The sequence below is a fragment of the Chiloscyllium plagiosum genome, unplaced genomic scaffold, assembly GCF_037043375.1.
Source record: "Chiloscyllium plagiosum isolate Xiang-an unplaced genomic scaffold, Cpla_swu_hap1 HiC_scaffold_30, whole genome shotgun sequence".
NCBI lineage: Eukaryota > Metazoa > Chordata > Chondrichthyes > Orectolobiformes > Hemiscylliidae > Chiloscyllium > Chiloscyllium plagiosum.
The window spans coordinates 28,595,689-28,622,872 of NW_028270168.1; the positions used below are offsets into that span (position 1 = coordinate 28,595,689).

Sequence of the window (27,184 nt, forward strand, 5' to 3'; positions counted from 1 at the left end):
GAAGGGTTGTTCAAAAGACCCACCTCAGTGCTACCTGACTTTGTCCCAATTATAATGATAAAAGTAATGCACTCTGTCCCCTTACTCCTCAGCCCTCACACACTCCCCAAACTTGATCGATGACATCCCATGCCCTCCAGGCCAAATTAAGATACTTCACCCCACTACCACATCCCCCCACCCCACCCTGGTACCTCATGCCCTATACACTGTATTGAAGCAATGAGCTTTATATTAACAATAGAATTTATTGTTTTAAAAAAAACTTTAAAATTCATTCAGGCATTGCTTCCTACTTACAATTGGCAATAACAATATCAATCACTAGTTAAAATCTCAGTAGCAAAAACTGAAAGCACGTAAAATTTCTTAAGTTGCTGTAAATTAAAAGTGTACGATTGACAGCAGAAATCAGAGAATGAGAGCTGTTAAACAAGCAATGTTCTCCCTTGGGCTCAGCTGGTTTAACAGTCTGATGGATTCTCGAGTTCTAGACCAAGAATGCATTATTGCACGGTGACACAGTGGTTAGCACTGCTGCCTCACAGCACCAGAGACCCGGGTTCAATTCTGGACTCAGGCGACTGACTGGAGTTTGCACATTCTCCCCGTGTCTGCGTGGGTTTCCTCCGGGTGCTCCGGTTTCCTCCCACACTCCAAAGATGTGCAGGTCAGGTGAATTGGCCATGTTAAATTGCACGTGGTGTTAGGTAAAGGGGTAAATGTAGGGGAATGGGTGGGTTGCGCTTCGGCGGGTCGGTGTGGACTTGTTGGGCCGAAGGGCCTGTTTCCACACTGTAAGTAATCTAAGGTTTGTTGGGAGGGGGTGGTGGTCACACAATTCTAATATTGTTCATAAAATAAAGTTTCCAAACAGGCTCTGTTTTCCTCAAACTGAAAAACATAAATGGGAAATAGTAATGATCAACATCCACTGAGAAAAACAGTTAGGTTAATCTTGAATTTAAATAATAATATTAACAACTCAAAAGTCAACAACCTGGAATAACTAGGAAGCCAAATGATAAAGAGAAAAAAAAAGATTACTAATGCAAATACTCAATATTATTTAAAACAATTTACAGCTTCCATGTTGGCTTGACAACTGAATGGAAATTTATCTTTTTTCAATTAACTTTGTTTTTAATAAACATTAACAAAATACAAAATTCTGACAAAAATATTAAACTGTTAAAAGCAATGTCATGTTACTTGTTCAAAATGCTGCAAACTATATTTTTCCTTTGATATTGTTGCCTGAGAAGTTCATCATGACTCGAAATGGTTTCCCAGGACTATCACTCACAGCTGAAGAGAGGCAACAAGATTTCAGAAGCTCACAGCAAGTGTACGGTTTATACAGCATCTCCTCAGAATTGACTGGCCAGTCACAGACAAGCCAATATATGTTGCTTGTAAACCTTGCCCTCCACCACTCCTTTGATTCTACGGAAAACTAAGCAGGTTGGAAATTCCATCAAAAACAATTTTTTAAATCAAGCATTAATTCTCTAACTTTTTTGGGACAAATCTGAAAACAAAAATTATTATGTTCCACACAACTATCGTCAACAAAAAACACAATAAGCAAAGGGAAAAAATGTAAAATGACTCAAAATGTTTTTCTATATATTTAGTGATACATTTGCAATGATTGTACCAGATGTACCTTTCATTTATATTATTCACAGAAATTAAACATTGCCTGGAAAACAAGTTGATACATATAAAAAGTGTCAAGTACTAAAACTTCTAATGGGATGAAAAAAAAATGAACTTGGTGAGCCTCCATTTGGATACTCTCTGATTTGCTGAACATTTCCAGCATTTTCTGCTTTTAGTTCAGATTCCCAACATTTACAATATTTCCTTTTTATCTCTTAAGGGGTAATATGACCTCAGCAAACAGGTGTCACTACTGGATCACCTTGGACCAATAGCAAAAGTAAATGAAGTTTCATTTGGCCGACAGTAATGATCAGTCGCAAATTGAATGATTTTGAACAATCTCCATCCCAATGGACATAGGTTCAATCCGTGATGACAAATACACATTCTTAGTGAAATGAACTGGAATAGTGTCAATCCCAGTGGACAAAGGACCACTGTATGATGACCCTTACCAATCCCAAGAAAAATGAGTTTGGACAATTTTCAATCTCTGTAGAGTGCAGCTCATTCCCTAGCCATAGATCTGATGTGAAATCAATTGGCCAGTTTCAATCAGTGTAAACCATGAAAGTGGAACAAAACAATGGCTAATTTGATACTTCAGTCGGCAGTTTCACCTCAGATTTTAAGGATAGAGAATACAGAAAGTATTAGGAACATTGTGATATTATTTTTGCCTGGTTCTGGATTGATCAACAGATGCTACTTATTTCAAAGCAAATTGTGTGTTTCAGTCTACTTCCTCTTTTCAGGTGAATGAATAATAATTACATTTGAATTAGATTAGAATAAATTCCCTATAGTGTGGAAACAGACCCTTCGGCCCAACTAGTCCACACCAACCCTCTGGAGAATAACCCACCCAATTCACCTAACCTGCACATCTTTGGAATGTGGGAGGAAACTGGAGCGTCCAGAGGAAACCCAGGGAGAATGTGCAAACTCCACAGAGTCATCCGAGGCAGGAATCTAACCTGGGTTCCTGGCGCTGTGAGGCAGCAGTGCGAACCACTGAGCCACTGTGCCACCCCATGGTTGACACATGTTAATTAGCAACATGACAAATTCTATTGCACACCATACAATTTTTTTTCTGGTTGAAACCGATCAATGGCAGAAAGAACACAACAAATTGCTGAGAGACCATCACGAATACAACATTGAATAATCTTATCATTGTAGTGGTAAAACAAACACCAGTATCATTGCCACAGATTACTTAAAGATATACTTTCCTGGATCAAAAGATCATTGTTATGTGTTAAAGGAAGCGTAAAGCTGAACAAATGCCAAAGAGAAGCTAAATAATAAACAAAAGCAAAATTAGGGCAAATCTCAAGGAGTTGAACATGGAACAAAATACAAGAACTATTCACCTACAAGAAAAGCTTGCATTTATCTTTAAAAAGAAGGAAAATGTCCCAAGGCATTTTGCAGGAGCATTATCAAACAACATTTGAAAGTGAGCCACAGATGGAAATCCTGGGAGAGGTGGCCAGGAATTGGGTTAAAGAGGTATGTGTCAAAGAGTGTAGTGCTGGAAAAGCACAGCCAGTCAGGCTCTACATCAGGAATGATCCGAGAGCAGGAAAATCGACATTCGAGCATCAAGATCATTCCTGATGAAGAACGTGTACTCAAATCGTTGATCCTCCTTCTCCTCAGACGCTGCCTGACTGGCTGTACTTTTCCAGCACCACACTCTTTGACTCTGATCTCCAGCATTTGCAGTCCTCATTTTCTCTCAGTTAAAGAGGTATGTGTTAAGAAGCATCTTAAAGAAACAGAGGGGTAGGAAGGCAGTACTGCCTGAATAGCTGAAGGAATAGCCATCAATCGAGGAGCAATTTAAAGTGGGGATGTGCAGATGCTTGGAATTGGTTGGCTATAAAGTTGTTGCCCTGGAGCAGGTTACAGAGGTGGAAAAGAATGAGGCCGTAGAGGAATTTAAAAACCAGGATGAAAATATTTTAAAATTGAAGTATTGCCACACCAGTAACTAATATATATCAGCAAATAAATAGGTGGTGGGCGAACTAGACTTAGAGTGAGTCAGGATATTGCCAGAGTTTTGGATGAAGTCAAGTTGATGGAGGATGGAAGGTAGTAAGTTGTTCAGGACAGCATTGAAATAATTAATTCCAAAGATAATAAAAGAAAGCCTGAGGGTTTCAGCATTAGATGAGCTGAGGCAGAGGTTGAGATGTGTGATGTTATGGAGATGGAAGTTGGTGAGGGGGTGGAATTGTGCCCAGAGCTTATCTCAGGGACAATAGCAATGCATGATTGCAAAGTGTGGCTCAGACTCTGACAATGACCCAGCAAGAGGGGTTGACTTTGTGGTTGAGGAACAGAGTTTGAGGAGGGCAAGTTTGGTGGAAAGTGGTGGGGATGGTGACAATAAATTAGATAGATAGATTTTTATTATCCACTTAATCATTCATGTGAAGAGGACATGGCTAGGCAGCAATTACTACCCATCCCTAATTACCCAGAGGGCAGATTAAAATCAACCACATTACTGAGTCTGGAGTCACATGAAGGCCAGACCAGTTAAGGATGCCAGTTTCCTTACTTAAAGGGCATTAGTGAACCAGATGGGCTCCCCCCACTCCCAACAATTGACTTGTGGTCATCATTAAACCCCTAATTTTTTTCTTTTTTTTTATTGAATTCAAATAGGATTGGAACCCATGTCCCCAGGGCATTACCTGAGTCACTGGATTAACAGCCTAGCAATAACACCACTAGGCCATCACCTCCCCATTCCCCTGGGACAATCTGCCCCTGCCCGGTTAAGTACCTGACTGGCACTTCAAACATTGGGCTTTCCCAAAAAGAACTAACAGGGGCTCCTGGGCAGTTCTTCATGTTTGGAGGAAATTTCTGCTCATGTGGGGCAAGCAGCATGACAAGACAGACAAGGGAAGGATGAAGAAAGGTGGCTATCAGCTGGAGCCCATTGTATTTTCAAAAAGGAAATGAAGGTGTAAAACATGGAAATGGGTTTAGTAAGGTCTTAAAATCATCAATTGCATAATATTGTCATGTGCCGCTAAACATAGTATAACACAATGTGGATGTGCTGCAAGTCCTGTATAACTCATAGTGCCATGTCACAAATCAGAAATGGAACAGCACAGAGAATATATCAAACTGCAATAATCAAGTATCCTGTAATGGACTTCATTAATTACACAAAAATATCTTTATTGCTATGGTTTTCATAACACTAAAGCAGGGCATTTTACTAACAGTGGGTGGGATACAGAGAGGCTAGCTGCTCCAAGCTGGCAGGCAGCTAATTAGCATAATTGAAGACCCACTTAACACCATTTGACTTAGCTTTCGGAATCTTGTCAATGGTGTGGTGACTATTCTTACCATTGAGGGAGGTCACCAGCCAAATTAAAGTGAAGTTCCTGCAATAGCCTTGGGCACCAGCAGAGCCAGAGGATCTTTGTTCAAAGTGCAGTCTCACAGCAAGGAAAGAGGTTTATGCCCCATCAGTGGACAAATCTATTTCTAGATAGACTTTGCCTCTGACCCTCAGCACTCTCGAATTGTTACAATATTTGTCAAACAACATCTCGTGCCGTTCTCAATACCAACCACATCCCCTGGTGGCACTGCTGAGGCATCAGAGCTGCCAGTGTTCTGAATGGGCCTACAGCAGCATTCTTCAGCGTTGACCAGAAGTTAGGCAGACTGTGGTAAACTTTCCCACATAGTCCCTTTGCCAGTCAGTTAAGGCTCAAGATTCATTTCTCACCCTGTCATGGCGGCATTGACACCCATGGCAAAATTCAGGCCTCAGCCTCAGTTTGTTTAATCTTTACCATGGGAACAGCTGATGTTCTAAATTTACCTTTGATGTTCTGGACTGGGGAGGGAAAGGTCAAGGGCGTGCAGAGACTTGCTATCAAAGTTTAAATGTAAAGACACCATAGTCTTACCAGATCATAGAGCTACTCTCTCATGGGAGAGACAATTGATGGTGGCTTCACTTGAGGGTCATCACAATTCAGACAAAGAGAGAGGCTGAGAAAGACAGCCTTTCCCTCCTTTAAACTAAAGATACATAGAAAGTAAAGATCCCTCTGCACTGTCCCCATCAAATACTCACACAAAAGGATCAGCATGATGTTAGATACAGAGTAAATCTCTCTCTACTCTTTTAAATAGAAAGTAAATGTCTCTCTACACTTTTGAACTAAAACTAAACCAAAAGGTAAGGTTCCCTTGACATCATCCCCATCAAATACTCCCAGGACAGCGATAGCATGGAGTTAAATACAACGTTAAACGGCCTTTATTCTGAACTAAAAGTAAACTGAAAAAGTTACTTCTATTCTTTTAAAACTGAAAGAAAACAAAGCTCCCTTGACATTGTCCCAAGGACACAGCCCTTCATAATAACCTCAGCCCTGTGGGAATTGAACCCATGCATTTAGTACCATATAAACTGAAAAGAAAACAGTTAAACAGCCACCTTATCAAATCAATGGGTGCTGCTGGCAAAGCCAGCATTTAATTTCCATCCCTGGTGTAATTTAATGGACATTATCCACAAATAGAAAATGTTGAGAAAGTACATTCATTAGTAGAATAAAATCAGACCAGCAATGGCAGCTTATCTCTGCTCTTGGCTTTTTATGTGTACCTGTATATAACGTTTGTAAAAGAAAAGGGAAGACCACAAAAATAAAAAGTCTTACAAGGTGTAATTAAGGAGTGTAATTGTAGGCATTTTCCTTGAAATTGCTGCAAAGGTGTAACTATATTTTGCACTTTTAGTTTTTCTTAATCTTTCATGGAGGTCTTGAACAATACAAGATATTTCATGTCTCTTCACTGACAGCTCAGAGACTGTCCTGCCTTTTTTGAAACATGAGCTTTATTAAAACAATTCACACAATTGTCATGGACTCAATGCCTTTTGTCTTGCTCCTTTTTCTTGACTTTAGTTTGAATGGGCATCCAGAAAAAAAAGCAGAAAATGCAATTTTGGAAATATTGATTTATGAGGAAAGCATAAATCTTAACCTCCACCCTACCGAAATGTTCCAGTTCTGTTCACAATAGTTGCTTCGAAGTATTTTATTCCCAGATGTAAGAGTTATCTTTTCCTTGTTGTTGTTATTTTACGTGAAACAACACTGCATTAACCTTTCTACTTCATTGAGCATTAAAATCTCACATTAATATAGAAGCAAAGTATAATTCAGAATTAAACTAACACCCTGCATGCATACTGAAATGCCAAAAAGAGAGGAAGCTCAAAAACAGAGATTGGATCACTGAGACAGACTTTCAGCTGTCCTATCTATATCCTGATTTTGATTATAGACAATGCAGATTCCTGTATCACCGCCAGGGAGAAATGTACAAAGTTAAAAATCACAACACCAGGTTATAGTCCAATAGGTTTAATTGGGAGCACACTAGCTTTCGGAGCGACGCTCCTTCATCAGGTGATTGTGGAGGGCTCGATCGTAACACAGAATTTATAGCAAATATTTGCAGTGTGATGTAACTGAAATTATACATTGAAGAATTGATTGTCTGTTAAGCCTTTCATCTGTTAGAATACAGTGATAGTTTCACTTCTTTCATGTGTAAATCACAAAACTCTTTTTTTAAAAGTTGCATTCTTGGGTTAGCTGTTAACAATGGTGATAGCTAGACAATATGTTGACAATACCTGCAACATATTGTCTAGCTATCACCATTGTTAACAGCTAACCCAAGAATGCAAATTTTAAAAAAAGGGTTTTGTGATTTACACATGAAAGAAGTGAAACTATCACTGTTTTCTAACAGATGAAAGGCTTAACAGACAATCAATTCTTCAATGTATAATTTCAGTTACATCACACTGCAAGTTTTTGCTATAAATTCTATGTTACGATCGAGCCCTCCACAATCACCTGATGAAGGAGCGTCGCTCCGAAAGCTAGTGTGCTTCCAATTAAACCTGTTGGAGTATAACCTGGTGTCGTGTGATTTTTAACTTTGTAAACCCCAGTCCAACACCGGCATCTCCGAATCAGGGAGAAATTGTGATAGACCTAGTTCATGCACAAACCACTAGTTAACTAATAGTTACAGATGAAACTATTAAGTGGTTACACATGTCATCATTAAATCGTTGACCTATACTTACCTTGTCCTCAACTAGCTCTGTCCTGATAGAAAAGGCAATCTGTGAACAAATAATAAAACACAGATTAAAGTAAACTTTCGAAAAACCTAACAGTCTAAACGTTTGCTCAATGCATACTTACAGAGTCTCCAAGGCTTTCGTTCCAAAACCCAGTCTTCAGTTGTGAATATGTCAGAGTTGTATGCTTTCTTCTGTTATGTCATCAAGGTTTTGTTTAAGTTTACACAGTGAAATAACCATACAGAGGCCGGTATCCCATCACCAAGTCACCATTTATTTGCATTTGCACAGTACATCGAGCTGAATAGTTATAGCCAGAGTCAGTCCCTGATGTCAGGAAACTCTCTGAATCGCTTGTTTATGTCAGTCAGCCAGGGCTCCTTGATTGCCCCAGGTTAACAGCCCCAATCAAGGATTTCATAGTCAGTAAGATCCACCTAGTTCCAATCACTACACTTAGGCTCTGTAGGCACTTGGGGCCCCAATTCTTTTTTTAACTAGATAGGCCACAGGTTCCTCCATAGCAGTAAAGAAAAGGTGTATTAAGCTGGACTGGTAACAATCTTTCTTTTATATTTTTCTTGAAGCTAATATGAAGTATTTTAGACATGAATTGGTGGCTGTAGCATGAGGGCAGAAGCATTTTAATATCATTCACTGGGAATGGAGCCAATGAGACTTTAATGGACAGCATGGTGCATAACAGTTGAGATACCTGTAGTGATTGTACTGAGGTCAGCCAGATGGACTTCATCGAACATGACTTCCCTGATTGGGGCTGGTTAGGGAGCACTGACTGACATATATAAACTGCAGTTTCAGAGATCCTGTTCACTCTGAGAACTGGCTCTGAGGGAGTCTGGATCAGTGCCAAATATTATACATGTATAAATAAAGGGTGACCTGGTAACAGAATATCGGCATCTGTGGAATTATTTCAGTGGCGAAGACAGAAAAAAAGTATGCTCCTGAAGAAATTTGCTCACAACAGTCATCTTTGAATTAGGTGAAGCATTTCAGGCATCATGGCATTATTATGGGGAGCAAGACCGATTGTCCCGAGCAGAGTTAGCCACCAGGTACTGGCCGAACTTCATTAGGGTGATCCAGTGGTGTCCCCAAAATGAAGATGTTGGCAAGAGGTTTTTGTCTGGTGGCCAGGATTGGATGTGTTGGTGGGGCAATACCCAGAGTGCTAACAAGGACAAAAATTACTATTAACAGCTCCCCACATTTCAGGGGATAACTGGGTCAATCCCAGACTCAACTACACATCTACCACACACACACCACCCCCACCTTTGCTCTCATGGGATTAACGTTCTTACTGACTGTGGATGCTCATTTAAAGTGATTGAGTTCATCCTCCAAACACAGGACTTATGAGAGAAAAGCTGTGAGCGTCTTTTGAAATACACGGGCTGCCGGAAGTGTTGGTCACAGACAATGGACCATCATTTTCCAGCAGGGAATTCGAGTACTTTTTGAAGTCAAATGGCATTCAGCATGTAAGGACAGCTCCATAACACCCATCGTCCAATGGTCTGGTGGAAAGAGCAGTTCAAACTCTGAAGGCAGGCTTAAAGACACAGCCTACAGCTTCACTCAATTCCAAACTCTCCCAATTCCTTTTTCATTTTGGATCACCACAGATGCAACTACAGGGATAGCTCCAGCAGAGTTGCTAATGGGGAGAAGGCTCCACACCAGGTTAAATCTGAGCTTCCTGGACTTGGGGGCTGGGGGAGTAACAGCATGAGGAATGCCAATGCTGGACACATGATCCCTCTAAGCGAGCAATACAGTTTACTTCATGGGACAAATTTCGGTGCCAAAACCACAGAAATGGCCCTGCATGGGTCAGAGGCATGGCCACCACAAGATCAGATCCCGTGACATACAAGGTACGGCTAGTTGAGGTGGTTCTGAATGAGCACGTGGACATCATGAAAGCTGCAAAATCACAAACAGGGCAGGAACAAATCACACCCGTCCCTTCAGAACATCTAGAAAGGCTGTCAGAACCCACTGATTTTCCCTCTCAGTCTAGCGTTGAAGAAAAATCAGAGTCTGGGATGGACACGTCGGATGTCGCAGCCTTGACACCTTTACTGACTGAAGAAGTGCGTACATTTCTTCCGAGATGCTGCAGGCACAAGAGGCAGGCAACGGCCAGGTACATGCTCCCTGTCTCCGAGGCTGAATCAGACCCAGTGTGAAAATGCCCTGGAGAGGATGTAAGAAAAATAACAGGCATATGTCCCTGGACTTAGAGGGGGAGGGATGTGGTCAATCTAATGAGGGTAGGCAGATGGACTTCATAGAATATGAGTTTCCTGATTGGGGCTGTAAATCTGGTCAAGTCAGGAGCCCTGGCTCTCAGAAATAAGTAGGAGTGTCAGAGATTCTGTTCACTCTGAGAGCTGGATCAATGAGAAGGACTCTCCATGTGTAAATGAAGGGTGACCCTTGGGATACTGGCCCCTGTGAAGTTGTTTCAATATCCTACATTGAAAGGTTTGTACTCAAGTTGTAGCAAACACTTCTCTAACTCAGTGAGCTAAATCCCAAATTAATTTTCAAACTATTGTGTTTGGGTACAAATCTCCAATTAGTGATTTTTAACACATTAAAAAATGCCCAGTTTAGAATTTGAAAATTCTGTCAGCCCAGCTTGAATGCTGTGGAAAAGCTGGGTTTGATGTGGGTAGCTTGTCGTGCTGGAGGTCTGAAATCCATGCCATTTTAACTCCCACAATACAGTTACATTGCTGACTACTGTGGGTAGGAATTAGAGGAAGCGGTGAAAATTCATTCATTCTAAAAGCTTTCTGTGAACCGTATTCAGCTGGTGGGATCAGTTGCTGCAAGCATCTCATGAGGTCTTGCCATCAGGATGGAGGTCAAATCGGTGACAGCAGTTGCCTAAGCTTTAGTAATGAAATCCTACAGAGAACTGGATAAAAGCAAATTACAGCGGATGCTGGAATCTGAAACCAAGAGAGAAAATGCTGGAAAATCTCAGCAGGTCTGGCAGCGTCTGTAAGGAGAGAAAAGAGTTGACGTTTCGAGTCTAACTGACCCTTTGACCCTTTGACAAAGGGTCAGTTAGACTCGAAACGTCAGCTCTTTTCTCTCCTTACAAATGCTGCCAGACCTGCTGAGATTTTCCAGCATTTTCTCTTTTGGTTCCTGCGGAGAACTCATGCCTTGCAAAGATAGTAGCAGAATTTGGTCTTGTTTCTCATCCCTGTAGTCCTTCACTGCAATAAACATCTCAATTAGACCATCCAGATCAAATTACAATCACATTCCAGTGATTCACCAGATCACATACATACACAAAAAAGCTTCCATGTCAGCGGAAAGGGGTTCTCGTGAAATCAAATGTGGGGAAATACAATGGTTTTTATTTTGGGTCCAACATTGATAGATTAGCATTAGGAATCAAAAATGTTTATCATTTTTATCACAAGAAAGCTAAAATACAAAGGGTAGAATTGCTGTATTGAAACTAAGTAAACCCCATCTGGAATATTACATTCAGTTTTGGGCACCACACCACAGGAAGGATATATTGGCTTTGGAAGAAAATTTACCAGAAGTGTCACAGCTTTTACAGGGTCACATTATGATGTCAGGCTTCATAAACTTGGCTTGTATTCCCTTGAAATTTAAGGGTCAAAGGGTGATCTAATCAAGATATGAGAGAGGGATTTGATAAAGTAGATATTCCTTTGAGAGGGAATCCAGAACTAAGGGCGCCTTATAGTTCACATTATAGCAAGTTCATTAAAGAATGAAAGAATGAAATATTCTCTCATGAGTAAGGTAGTGGCAACCACTTTCCCTAAACAGCTGTAGTTATTGTGTCAAGAAGAATGTTCAACATGGAGATTGATAGATTTTTATAAAAGCAAAATGCAGCGGGTGCTGACAAAGCTCTAAAAACAAAACTGCTGGAAACACTCCATGTGCCTGAATGCATATGTGAAAAGAAATGAAGTTAACTTTTCAGGTTGATGACTCTACGCTCATTGGAGAAAAGGCTCACCGTGTTCAGTTATGAGCAGCCATAATTGAACTTCTTTCTCTCCAACAAAGAGGGCGCTAGGGAGTTTAATTTCACCAATTTCCCTGGTTAACAAAAAAAATTACGATACATTAAAATGCTAAATAGTACACGTACATATGTTCCCAGAATGAAGGATGACAAAATTAGCACTACCTACCTGAAGTCCAACAGGTTGGGTCAAATATTGTTTGTATACCGTAATCACATGCAAAATGCACGTACTACCAGAGTACCTTGAATACAGTCGTAGAGATGTACAGCATGGAAACAGACCCTTTGGTCCAATTCATTAATACATCCTTCTGATAGGAAGGAGACCAGAATTGTACACAATATTCTAAAATTGGCCAAACCAATGTCCTGTACAGCCGCAACACAACCTCCCAACTCCTATATTCAATGCACTGATCAATAAAGGAAAGCATTTTTTGTGCTCTCCCTTTGATAGATTTCCTCTTTCAAGCAAGTAATTGACATGACACTGACAGAATCGTTCTCCAGTCTTCACTAGATATGTAAATGCACCTGGTATCTTTACAACAACTTCTTTCTTAGCACATCAATGCCTTGTCATTGTGACCTTCTGACCAGTGTTGAACTCTAAGTTTAAAATCTCTCACAGCATGAGTTACCTTTGCTTTGCTTTTCTTGTACTTTGAAATCACATCAGGCTAAAGAAAACTAAACCTTGTCCTAGCAGCGAGTTATAGCTGCCACATTGGCAGCATCTATATCTCTGAGGAGAAAGTGAGGTCTGCAGATGCTGGAGATCAAAGTTGAAACTTTATTGCTGGAACAGCACAGCAGGTCAGGCAGCATCCAGGGAACAGAAGATTCGACGTTTCGGGCACAGGCCCTTCTTCAGGAAGAAGGGCCTGTGCCCGAAACGTCGAATCTCCTGTTCCCTGGATGCTGCCTGACCTGCTGTGCTGTTCCAGCAATAAAGTTTCAACAGCATCTATATCTCTGCCATGGGAGTTCTTGGTAGCCGAAGCATCTTCATCCCACTAAAATAGCTCACTGGCAACCAATCACCAGTCTAATTTCTGGAACATTAGACGGCCAAATCTCAACTTTATAGACTTTTGTTTTCTCAAAACCCTTCAGCTTTCTGGTGAAGATACCATCTAATCTTTATCCACTTGCTACAGCTATTGACAAAAAACAAATTACTCTACCATTCGCACTTCAGAAAAATTGCTGTATAGGTGTTTCCATGGTTTTCTTATGCTTTTACTTGGAATAAAAGGAATCTTGGTTAAATCATTTTTTATTTTGTAATAATTCACAACTTTTCACTGATTCCTCAAAATTTCTACCTACCTTTGGATATCAAAAGTAACATCTACCTCCTGCTTTCATATGGATTATCCCTGTGCACTCTTGATAAAGTTCTTCTATTAATCTCTCAACCTTTTTTCAGGACTCCAGATTCTGCATCAAATATAGAAGGGTAATGGTCCTCTGCAGGTTTGGGAAAGAGAGGCCTTGAGCTGGGGGAGGGATGAAGAGACGGAGTGGAGGAGCCTGCACATTGAGAATCCGGAGAGAGAATTGTTTGTGGAGGCATTGAAGGTATTGCAAGTATGGAGCATCGATGGAGGGTCCAAATTTAAACTCTGTACCTGTAAGCCTTTATGGATGAGGTGGTTGCGAAGATGGGAGCTAAGGAAAGTGACGTGGCTGTAGTAGTGACTCTGTTTCACAGTGTGGTCAAACAGCTGGAGGACTGAAGAGGTCACAATTATGTGGAAGTGAGAAAGGGACTCACTGAGTTCACGTCTGAGGGAGACAGAGAATTTCTTCAAAGTGGGCATCCTTTGAAGAGACCTCACAGTGGTATAAACTTGGTTAGAGACAAAAAAAAACTGCAGATGCTGGAATACAAAGTAGACAGGCAGGAGGCTGAAAGAATGCAACAATCAGGCAGCATCAGGAGGGGGAGAAGTCAACATTTTGGGTATTACGCCACCTGTTTGTCTCCTTTGGATTCCAGTATCTGCAGTATTTTATCTTCTACTGAACCTTGGTGGAAGAATGACTCTTAAACGCAGAGGATAGTCCTTCCCTCACTTATGTGAAATATGACTGAAATTTATCATCATCACATTCTATTGAATAACCACTCATTACTTAACCAGTCATTACTTTGTGGGTGGCGCGGTGGCACAGTGGTTAGCACTGCTGCTTCACAGCACCAGAGACCCAGGTTCAATTCCCACCTCAGGCAACTCTCCGTGTGGAGTTTGCACATTCTCCCAGTGCCTGTGTGGGTTTCCTCCGGGTGGTTCGGTTTCCTCCCACAATCCAAAAATGTGCAGGTTAGGTGAATTGGCCATGCTAAATTGCCCGTAGTGTTAGGTGAAGGGGCAAATGTAGGGGAATGGGTCTCTGTGGGTTGCGCTTCGGCGGGTCGGTGTGGACTTGTTGGCCCAAAGGGCCTGTTTGCACACTAAGTAATCTAATCTTAACGGAACATTCACTGAGAATCACGCCACTGAGGTCCACATGGGAGTTCCTACATCAAGTTCTCAAATGTGACTCAAGCCAGAACAGGATTGGAGACTTAACATCCAAATTTTAGAAGAAATAGGGTATGTAAAAATGGAGGAGATGTAGCAATACTTGACCAAAAATAGTATTATTACCCTCAAACAAAATGCAGTTCCTAAATTATAATCTATATGTTTGGAGGTGAGGAATAGGAAGGGAGCAGAGATCTTGTTGGGTATTTATTATAGACCTCCGAATAGTGGGAAGGAAGTAGATGAGAGTATTTGTAGGCAGATTGTGACAATCTGCGAGACAAAATAGGTGACAGTTATATATTTAAATTACCCTTGGGTAGACAGGGAAAAAGGTAGAGAGGGAGAAATTCCTTCAATATGTTCAGAAGAATTTTCTAAAACAATCCTATTGGAGAGGGAGCTGTGCTGGATCTGGTCCTAGGAATTGATGCCTGCAAAGTGGAGAATGTCAGATTCGGGGAACATTTGGGAAATAGCAATCATAACATAAGGCTCAATATTAAGATGGAAAAGAATAAAAATCCGTCAATGATTAAGATCCCAGGCAGAAAAATGCCAGGTTTTGTGAGTCTAAAATTTCAATTGGAGCATATGGATTAGAAACTCATTTTGGTAGATAAAACAGTAAATGAGATATATGGTGCAAGCTCGGTACATACCCAAGAAAAATAAATATAGGGTATCCGAAGCTAGAGTACCCTGGATGAATAATGATATTGATGAGAAAGTAAGGAAAATAAGGCATATGACGGATACCAGAATAATAATAGCAATAGCATTAGAAATCTCGAAGAGTACCTCATTTGCAGAAGAGAGGCTAAGACAGGAACAAAGAAGACTAAAAGGAAGCAAGAGGAAAGGATGGCAGGCTGTGCTAAAACAAATCATAAAACATTCTTCAAACACATTAATAGTAAAAGATTAATGAAGAATAGAGGTGGGCCCATAAGGAACAGCAGGTAAACTGCTCACTGAAACAAAGGATATGGCAGAGGTACTAAATTAATACTTTGCTTCTGTCATTACCAAATTAGAAGATGGTGATAATGACACCCAATTGAAAAATTGGGTGTTGAACAACTGAGCAGTATAGTGATAGATAAAGAGAAAAGGTGCTATAAAGGCTGGCAGCACTCCAGATACAGAAGTCATCAGGCCTGGATAGGATACATCCTAGATTGCTTAGAGAGGATGGGAGCAAATTGCAAAGCCATTGACAGAAATTGTCCAGGGCTCTCTGAACACAGTGTTAGTTCTGGGGTCTAGAGGATTGCAAATGTAACACCATTGTTTAAGAAAGGGGCAAAGGATTGGCAACATGGTGGTTCAGTGGTTAGCACTGCTGCCTCACAGCACCAAGGACACAGGTGGGCAACTGTCTGTGTAAAGTTTGCACATTCTCCTTGTGTCTGTGTGGCTTTCCTCCCACAATCCAAAGATGTGCAGGCCAGGTGAATTGGCCATGCTAAATTACCCATAGTGTATTAGTCACGGGTAAATGTAGGGGAATGGGTCTGGGTGAGTTACTCTTTGGAGGGTCGATCTGGACTTGTTGGGCCGAAGGGCCTGTTTTCATACTGTAGGGAATCTAATCTAATACCCAGGAAACTACAAACTAGTCAGCTTGACATCGACAGTAGGAAAACTGATGGAGCCCATAACATGGAATAACGTAAATACAGGTATCTCCCTGTATCCGCAGGTGATATATTCCAAGACCTAACATGGATGCCTGAAACCGCAGATAGTAGCGGACCCTATCATTTATATGGGAAACCTACCTCCCTGGCAGCCTCTGGAATGTTCCATGTAATGTTTTCAGGCCATGGTAAACCACAGATAACTGAAACCACGGAAATCAAATCCACAGATACGGGTGTTCTACTGTTTACATTTAGAGAAAAATGAACTAATACTAAATACTCAACACTCAACATGACTTTATCAAGAGCAGATCATGTCTGACAAATTTAATCATGTTCTTTGACGAGGTGACACAGACGGTGGATGAGTGGGCTGCTGTGGATGTTGTATATTTGGACATTCAGAAAACATTGGATATGATGCCACATGGCAGGTTGGTTAGCAAATTAAAAGTATTTGGGATTGATGGATCCTTGGTGGATGGATTAGAAGTTAGCTAAAAGACAAGATGCAGAGGATAGGTATAGATGGAGAGTTCTTAGATTTGCGATGAGTTGGAAGTGGTGTTCCATAGGGATCAATGTTGGGACCCTTGCTTTTTCTGATTTATATAAACAATTTGGAGATGGTGTTGAGGGCAAAATCTTTAAATGTGCAGATGATTCGAAGTTAGCGAATTGTGAGGAAGATGCTGAATGACTTCAGGTGAACATTGACAAGTTGGCCAGACACTGACAGTGGAGATTCAATGCAGAGAAATGAGAGATAATGCATTTTGAGCAAAGAAACATGGCGAGACGATACAGGCTCAATGGTATAACTCCGAGGGGAGTACAGGAGCAGAGGGACATCTGGGGTCAAGTGCATGATTCTCGGAAGGTGGCCAAGAATAAGTTGTGAAGAAGATTCGTAGAATCCTTGGGTTTATAAATAGAGGCATAGAGCATAAAAGCAAGGAAGTGATGCTACATCTTTACAAATCATTGGTCAGACCACATTTGGAATATTCTGTTCAGTTCAGGGCACCTTATTTAAGAAAGGATGTTAAAACCACGGAGAGAGTTCAAAGGAGATTTAATAGAATGACAACAGGAATGAGGGATTTTAGATACAAGGAAAGGTTAGAGAGATTGGCTTATTGTCCTTGGAGCAGAGAAGATTAAGAGGTAACCTTTTAGAGGTGTTGAAAATTATGAACAGTTTTGATATTAAAGAAGGATATATTGTTTCCACTAGTTGGAACTAGGACTCACAGAATCAGTAACTAGGGCTCACAATTTCAAATTTGCAGCAAGGTAAGAATGAGATGAGGAGAGATTTCTTTACTCAGAGGTGTTAGGATTTGGAATGTGCTGCTTGGGAGACTGGTGAAGATGGATTCCATAAAAATTTCAAAAGAGAGAGTTGGATATATATTTGAAAGTGATTAATTTAAAGAGCTATGGAGATAAGGCTAGAGAATGGAACTAACTGGTGGGGAGTTTCATCGCCTTTGGGGCAGTGATGGATGAACATCTGAAGAAGGCAATCACTCTTTTGAGAACTGGTACAGACATGATGGGTCAAATGGTCTCCTTCTGTGCTGTAAAATGATATGATTCTATGAGCCTATGATTGTCTGGCAGACATTAGCATGTTATTTGTGTGTGATGTAATTCTCGGGTAACCTCTTGGCCAAAAGCTAACCTCTCTTCATGGGAAATCTTAACAGGCAACCTATATTTTCATGATCTGCCAACTTCCAATGTTTAATATCATACTTAGGGCTAATTTTATCCTCATTGTTTAAAATCGACTTCATACTTTTTTGCTGGTTCCTCAGAGTTTTACTTCTATTTTAACTGGTCACTGCTGTAAATACCTCAGCCCAGTTTAACAGAATTGTCTCAAACTAATCCTTTCACATCAAACTGGCTTTCTTCCTCGCTACTACTACCAGTGGCAAGTAATAGGCTGCATCATCACAGTCCATTCACATACTAACTTCATCTAACACTCAAATACTGTTACTGGAATCATCAATCAGTTTCACATCAGCTTTACCTAAGGGAATGAGATTTAGAAGCTTCTTGGACTCCTTCTCTGTGATAACAGAAACAGCTGCAACTGTATTCATGATGAAAGTAAGTTGTGAATCTCTGACATTTGAATTTACTGTAGGTGCTGGAATTATATCTTCATTCCTTTTACTCAACTTCCACACAATGTTTCTCTTGCTCTTTTACTGAGCTTAACTCTTGATCTTTCTGCTTACTAACATCAACTTCTGCTTCCACTTCGATCATATGCACATTCAAGGATTTCCAGGTTCCTTTTTTAAAATTTGTTCATTGGATAACGGCCAGGCCAGCATTAATTGCCCATCCCAAATTGGGGCAGTTAAGAGTCAGCCACATTGCTGTGGGTTGGGAGTCACATATAGGCCAGACCAGCTAAGGATGGCAGTTTCCTCTCCTAAAGGACATTAGTGACCAGTTGGGTTTTTTTTCTGACAATCGACAATGGTTTCATCGTCATCATTAAACTCTCAATTGCAGATTTTAAAGAAAAACTATTGAATTCAAATTCCACTCTGTGCCATGGTGGGATTCTAAGGTGCTTAGAACATTAACCGTGTCTCAGGATTAACTGCCCAGCGATAATACTACTAGGCCATTGCCTCCTTATCAATTAGACCAATCGCTGCTGAATGGTTGCAACTTGGAGCTTTAACACAACTTTGAAAATTACTCTTTCTTCTTCCCCTTCATGCTATCTGGATATGACCAACTTCACACAGGCAGAGCACTTCGACTGGAAATGAGGGAATTTAAACAGTTGGTTGCTACCATGGCAACTGACTTGGAGAGAGTAAACTTGGCTGCTACAACTTGAATCTTGCTAAACTCCATTGTAGCCTTAACAAAAAAAAAGTTACAGTTGCAAATTTCAACTGTATCTTTCTGATATTTCCATGGCTGCGGTCTTATCATAGGTCTCCATTCACATTAGCTCATTGCCTTTGCTCAACAGGTTGGCTTGAAGTTTATTATTCTTTAAGATCCAACAAATGTATCTCAAAGATTGCCTACTAAGTTTGGGCCATGTTACAATGTCAAGAGAGTTTGACTTTTAATATGTTATCCCTGCAAAATTCTCATTTGACGACTGTTTCCTTAATCCAACTCTCAGTACAATCTCATTCTTGTACTAAGATTTATTGCTGTATGCAATCATTTTCTCTTCTGCTGGGAAGGCAGTTATTGGGTCGGTGGTCAGTTGAGCCCCTTAAGTCAATGGTAATTAACCACATAAAGGGTATTAATTGGTTTTTGAGAAGACCATTCATTGACTATTCATTTAATTATGGAAGTTGAGAGAGGGGCAAGAGTATTTCTCTGGGGTCAACTCTCCCAATTATTTGTCCTTCTCACCACCTCCATGGAGGGTAAAATCACAGTCAGTCTAAGTCAAGAATCTCATTAGTTTCAAAATAGTCCAAAGTACTGAGGTCCAATGGGCAGCATTTATTTAAAACTATGTCAAAAGCATCTGGCCTGGCAATGAAACCATTTACTTTTCCTCTTGTTCTATTTCATTTGCTTCCAGTGAAATATGTAACCTTTCTTCATAATTATTCCAATCCTCTTTGTCAGGTTTGAAATCTTCCCTCAGCCCCAAATGTCTACAGTGTCATTTTCAATAATTAAATACTGCACCAATATACTTGTACCTGAACACATAGTCATGAAGCAATCTTTGTAGATTAGATTAGATTACTTACAAAGTGTGGAAACAGGCCCTTCAGCCCAACAAGTCCACACCGACCCACCGAAGCGCAACCCACCCATACCCATTCCCCTACATTTACCCCTGCATCTAACACTACGGGCAATTTAGCGTGGCCAATTCACCTAATCTGCACATTTTTGGACTGTGGGAGGAAACCGGAGCACACTGAGGAAACCCACGCAGACACGGGGAGAATGTGCAAACTCCACACAGTCAGTCGCCTGAGGCGGGAATTGAACCCGGGTCTCTGGCGCTGTGAGGCAGAAGTGCTAACCACTGTGCCACCGTCCCGCCAACTTCAGGAAGTTTGTAATTGCTCAAACTTCCTGAAAAACAACTTCAAGAGTTCCAAAAATATGTCACAATGTCCTTCAGCCCTTAATTTCTCAAATGCACTATAAAAGAACATTCCATCTCAGCCCCATTGTCATCTTTCTACTGTTTACTGCACTTAAGACTAACAAATGTTCAACTGCATGCAGTTAGCTTTGAACTATCTTTATTAATACCTCCCCCAATAAGAGGGTAGTATAACACAATGCTCAGATTTGCAATATACCTCTCCCTTCTTCAGAAATCTGAAGGACCATCAATCTTTTTCTTCCCATCAGTAGACTTTTGAGGTAACTGGATCAGTGGATATTCAGCAAAGGAAGGAACGTTAGGCTTAGGTACAACACTGATCTGTAAAAATCTGGTCTTATGCCCTTGCTGCTTACTCAACAGACCAGGTTAAAATTGCAATTGGCAGGCTCCTGTGGTATAGTGGTAGCATTCCTACCTATAGGCCAGAAGGTTCAGGCACCACTTGGACCAACCTTTATCATAACTTGTCTAAATACAAATGTCTAAATTTGGGATTGGTTAACTCCCGTCATCTCCAGGCTATCTAAGAAAATTTGTTGACATTCAGTGTCTAATTCATTCCCTTCTTTCTTACTTGGCCCAGCTCCACATCATCAGGAACTTAACAATCTTTGGCTGCTGGAAAGCAGGCTAGTGTTGCTAATTTTGAGTTTGAAACCGAGAATGATAAAAATGAACCTTCATACTTAAATTTGTAGTTAAAAACCCCTGCTCTGGGTGTAGAGAAGTGTTTGCACCAACTCTGCAGCAATTGCAAATTAGTGTGTAAGATGTTTATACTCAAATTTCTTCAAAATAACTGAATTCCTTTGATATTTCATAATTGAAAAACAGGGCAAGTGTGACTTTGGCAATTATGTAATAATGGTAGATAAAACTTTCTTCACCACTATGGGATGGTAATGTACAATGTCACCAAAGTTTGAAACTGTTCATTGGATATTAGCTAAATCTTTGGAGATTTGAAATAAATTGCTTTAACACAACAGTAGCTGTACTATTTCTGACAGCAGTGTGCGGCTGACAGCTTTTAACTGAACTCTCCAAGAAATAGGATCTGCAGTTTAGCATCTGGCACCTGCTTTGAGTAATCACACGACAATATAGGATAATAAAAACTTACAGCTGTTGCTGCCGAAAATCACTGTGTCCCAGTGTGGCAACTAGCAAATGTGGCTTGACTGAAATCACAGTGGATTTGTGAGACACAGGATGAGTTGATTGCTTAAGCTCAGTCCTACCTTCGCCTGTTGTTCAAAAGCATCAGATGGGAAAATCTATCACTGCCAAGTATCCTCACGGAAGTTACTGACATCTCCAGCCATGTGACCCTCGTCAGTGTTCTGCATGCTAGAATCTTTCTGCATGCCATACTGATTTTATTTTACCCTTCTAAGCTTTCCCCTTCACAACAGGTTGATTATCAGTGTGTAAATCCTTCCAAGTCATCTGAACTCAGTCAGGAAGAGTGGGTGAGTCACTGGTCAGGCATCCTGCAGAATTCAATGGCGAATCACTACAGTGGTCTGACAACCATATCCATGGACCAATCCAATGGACATTCTTACCTGTTGGAATATGGGAGCTGAAGAGGGAGAGAGGGAAAGGCTTTCCCCAAAATATATGGTACAAATTGGAAAAGATAAAATAATAGATATGCGTCAGGTTTGACATATTCAGTCACACTGACTGCTTTCTGCATCAGGCGCAGATATGAAAACAGTGCCTTGTGCCATGGCCTGGAGAACAAAAGAAATGGAAAGACAAGGAAGAAAGACTTGCATTCAGCGGTGTCCTTCAGCACCTCCAGACATCCCAACACACCCTCTGCTCACACATTGAGGTGCACTCACTGCTCCAATTGTAGGAAACTTGATGGCTAATTTGCACACTGCAAATTTCCACATACAGCATTGCGGTAAAGACCAAATAATCTCCTCTTAAATGTTGATTGAGGGCTAAATATTAGTCAGAATGTGTAAAGAAAACTATACTGATCTTCTCTGAAATAGTGCAATGTGACACTTTTAGATCCACCTATGAGGGAACAGAGGGCTTCAGTTTCACATCTCATCTGAAAGGTGGCACCACTAACAGTATAGCATTCCCTCAATACTGCAGTGCAGCGTCACCCCAGATTTCCTTGCCCAAGTGCTGAAATAGAACAGGAACCAACACAACCATATGACTCAGCCAAGAGTGCTATAACTGAACCACAACTGACTTGAAATTGAATGGGTTTATTTCAGTTTGTCAGTTACAAGCCTGGAATTGCCACACCAGAAAGGAGATACTTGGGGAGGTCAGAATCCTCTAGAGCTCAGAGGAGACTTTAAAACAATGTATGACTGCGTACTGTCAATTCACCAGACAGCCTTCCCCAGCTGCTCAGGAAGCATGTCCAGAAGTCAGAAAGGATTAGTTCCCTTGAATCAAGTTCAATGGCAAATGGAAAACAGGGCTCTTTTGTATAATTATTGGTGGTCCCTTCTACAATACTGGCTAAAGACTGAGTGGTAGCAGTCAGCTTGCTGCTTTTCAGTAGGGAGTGGTAAACTTCACCAAGTCAATGAGGAGAGAAAACAAAAAGAAAATGGACAGGGACTGTAAAAATCAATTAATAATAATAATTAAACTTTTGTTGCTTAAGGAATGGAGATAGATTCCAGGGCCCTGCTAAGTATGTCAAGTATTTTACTTTACAAAACTGCTTCAGGTGCTGGGATTTCTACCACTCAGGAATTATGTAGCACTTAAAAATAATAAGCCTTTATTTTTATAATTTCCCATTTTCATTAGTGATACCTTTTCACCTTAACTGCCTGCTTTTTAAGAGGTAAAAACTTCTGCATTCTGGAGAATGAGCAAGTTCCTTCCTGGAAAATGTACTACATGATGAGGAAGCATCTAGGCCTTTCATTAGGATGAGAGGAATGTGTGAGCTCTGTGCTTTTATTGAACTTGGTTTCTTCATATTTGAAGATGTTCCACACCACAAATACATACTTCTTTACATTCCATAGCCTGGACGTTCATATGGGCATATGAAGAAGTATGTAACTCTGGGCAGAGTCAGACACCAAGGTTTGGAGATTTCTTGATTTGTGTCTTGGACATAAAATATCTCAGAACCATTTCATGGCTAGACGAAACTGTATCAAGAATACAATCAAATTTTATTGAAAAGAATTATGTACTGTGTATGTAACCCCAATACTGAGGATACAGAACAGCAAGTCAGCAACAGTTTCTCAAAGAAACAAGACCTGAAGTGATAATTATTCAGTTCATTTGACAGGGAACCAAACCCAAAAGTTAGCCCATGAGGGAAAAATGAACTTTGTACAAGATTAATTTCTGAAATTCCTACTGCAAGTTTTTCCAATTTTAAGGATTCATCTTAAAATTGTTCCAAATATCATATTCAAGGATAAATAATTTTTCTGATAAGCTACAGATGTGCTACTTTGTAAATCCTCAAGGCTCCAGTACAAAAATGTTGCCAAGTGAATCTTCTTTGCCTGACCAATTGTGCAGTAATAGTTCAGCAGTGCCCTTTTTGCCACTAGTCACTACTATTGAAAACCAAGATGCTGTGAATGGTGAATGACATGCTATCAGCAAAACAAAACTTAAAATTTGTTTTGATGGAACATGCTTACAGAAGTATCAGAATATCAGAAGGAATTCTTTGATGTTTCAACATGTGGAGTGGGACAGAGTTGACAGTAAAACAAAAAAAAACTCCCAATGCAACACTGGAAACATTCTTTTCCACCACTTTTCCACCAGGGCGGCACGGTGGCACAGTGGTTAGCACTGCTGCCTCGCAGCGCCAGAGACCCGGGTTCAATTCCCGACTCAGGCGACTGACTGTGTGGAGTTTGCACGTTCTCCCCGTGTCTGCGTGGGTTTCCTCCGGGTGCTCCGGTTTCCTCCCACAGTCCAAAGATGTGCAGGTTAGGTGAATTGGCCATACTAAATTGCCCGTAGTGTTAGGTAAGGGGTAAATGTAGGGGTATGGGTGGGTTTCGCTTCGGCGGGTCGGTGTGGACTTGTTGGGCCGAAGGGCTGTTTCCACACTGTAATCTAATCTAATCTAATCACTCTTGAACAAACCAAGAAATTGGGAATAAATTAAAACAGAATGGTATCCACACACCTTTCAAAGCCACAAATAAATTTTATGAAAATTAAACTAAGGAAAGTTTGACATTAGGTGAACTTAAGGGAGGTTAGCAAGATGTAGTTGCCTATGTCAAAATACAGTTAAAAAAACAATTGGCTTACTTAATTAGAATCTTTTGTGTCAAATCTGCAATCAAACCAGCAGAAACACTTGCACTACAAATATATTGAGAAAATATAACATTAGAACACACAATCCACATTCAAAACTTACATGCAAGCATCAAACACAACTGAATGTCAAATTTCCATTTATATATTTGCAGAGTTAAATAGCACCATACTTGCCTCATAGCTCTGGTTATAGATAACTTGGCAAGATGGGTTGGCATTGTTAGAAGTCATGCAAAAACCCTGATTGCAAGTTTTGGCTGTTAGTTCACAAATGGTCTGCACATGGTATTATGGACTAGTCCATCTTTGCCCTGCCCTGCAAAGCAGCACCTCCTAATGATCACCTCCTAATGGCCAATCAATTGTGTCGGGAATTCACAAGGAATTCACCAACCAAAATGGACAAAAGCTGAACAACTTTTACAAAGCATGGAAGGAACTTTTGCAGACTAAAGCATTAAAAAAACTCTGTCCTGTGGAATTGCCTCTTCGTGTAATAGCCATCTAATAATGTTCAAATTCTTTATCATTATCAAGATTGTGCTCTAATATTTAAGGGCGATTATAAAATTGTGTTTTTTTATGCCTCTTTTAAAAAGGAAGATTAAAGGTAGATACAAAAAATGTAGTGGAAGACAAAAATTCTACAGAACCAAACTGAAGAATTTAGAATGATGACAATTATTAAGACTGCTGTGTGTGTCAACATAATGACGCAAGTCGTTGATAGCTGGGTTCAGACTGTTTCTCAACTTTTATTGTAATCTAAATCCCTTAACAGCTATCAGACAATGAGGACTAATTTAATGGAGTCAGTCCCTGTGTCTAGCCTGTATTTGTAAAGGTGAAAGGAAGAGTTCTATCATACTGCAATACCTAGGGCCTCTCACTTGCACCTCTCCTCTGTTGGAGAAAAGTCCTTCATCTGCACTGTCTGGCCCAGATTCAAACCCAGGTCCCAGAGGAGATAGAACAGTGTTCTAACTCAGTCTGTAACCCAGTCCTGTGGACAGTTACGGTCTTGTACAAATTGAAATATCATACATATGACAAACTACGTGGAAATGGCAGGATATTTTACAAGCTCCTGCTGACTGCAAAAGCCTCTTAAAAGGACATAATAAATTGGAACTGTTTTCATTTCCTAATACAGTAATAATCATTTATCCAGACTCTATTCTGTACAACACATGTGGCATGACTCAAAAGCTGCTATTAAACTAATATCTGGAAAGTGAAAGTTTGTACTTCAGGCAAGAAAATTTGCATTAGTCAGACTGTCTGGTTTAATTCAAAACAGAGACCAAATTAAACAAAAAGCAAAAAAATGTTGTTATAGGGACTAAACTGGCTCCTCATTCCAAGCAAACTAAAACTGCGGCTAAATGCAGCTGTTTGGTGAAAACTGCACCCACCACATTCCTTAACAAGATGAGAAACCAGGAAACAAACACAACCCAGAGATTTCACATTTTTATAAAATGAAAAATGGCTCCTTTTCATCAGCCCCACCCTCAAAAACATTTTGATCGTGGGTGGGGGCAAGTCCTGCAAAATCAGAATTGGCATCAAAACATTTCTTTCATTAGGAAGCATGTTAGCATACAAGACTATCGCCTGATCTCTTTGCAGCATTCTCTACACTTAACAAAAATGCTTGAAACAGTTAATGACCACTCCCCCGACACCATCCCTCTCCCCTACCCCAAATCATTTGTTACAAGCGAAACTAATTCAAATGAACAATAAGATCAAGTTGAAGGAAACATCGCTATAATATGCCAAATGTTACCTTTGCAGTTCCTCACTGTTCCTAATAGATACACTTCTAATATGGCAATAGCACTCAGTTGCCCTGTCTGTGAGTAACAGGCCAGTTCGATTCTGTCTTCAGCTGCAGGCTCACAGTAGAAGTTTCAGAGGGTGACCTCTTGAAGCCATTTTTAAAGTCACCCATCCTGTTGTGCGCTGCCAGTCGGTTTGTGCTGCGTCATCAGGTAGCAAGGGACGAAGGAGAGAGAGAGAGTGAGAGTGAGGCAAAGGGGCAGAATGATCCTTCTATTTTCTGCATTCTGTTGGCTTGGGAGGGGCCTTGCAGCAACTCCCCCTCTCCCATTCATGGAAGTGCTCCCAATGAACCTGATTCAGCACCTGTCATTAGCTAGAGACAGCTGACCAACCACCGCCTGCTCAGACACTGTCAGTCCTTTTGCTTGCATGTTACCTCTTCCCTTTCCCCAACTGTCCTTATGGAGCGCCTTCATCATTCTTTCGCTGACTTGAAAATATCCTCTCTTTTCTTTCCACTCCTTGCAAAATGCTGTATTCCCCCAATTAAGGCTGAAGGCAGCAAACAGTCCACTAATCCTGACAGCAGTGATGAATATGCTGATGTTATAGGCCACGGAGACACGGGATAGTGAGAGACAGAATCTCAGGATACAGTCAAGGCAGCTCTCCTTTCCTTATCATTACATTCTACTGCTGCTCATTCATAGAATGCAAAAGCTGGATCAGCTTTCCCTCCCCCCACCCCTTCCCTAGATCAATACCAACTCACTAGCAGCAAGGAAAAAAACCTGACCTGAACAGCTATATGATAATGAATTTTCTCTTCTCTCAATTAGCAAACAATACTGCCACATTGGTGCAAATTATGAC

At 40.6% G+C, this 27,184-nt stretch overlaps 1 long non-coding RNA gene across 1 annotated transcript; it reads right to left on the reverse strand.

Annotated features, from left to right (window-relative positions):
* Positions 1–200: 200 nt before the first annotated feature.
* On the reverse strand, positions 201–26,554 carry LOC122563663 (uncharacterized). The gene is made up of 3 exons (XR_015752157.1): positions 26,316–26,554; positions 7,838–7,876; positions 201–1,456 (listed from the first exon to the last, which is right to left on the reverse strand). It is a non-coding gene; the product is annotated as an uncharacterized LOC122563663 (long non-coding RNA).
* Positions 26,555–27,184: the final 630 nt, after the last annotated feature.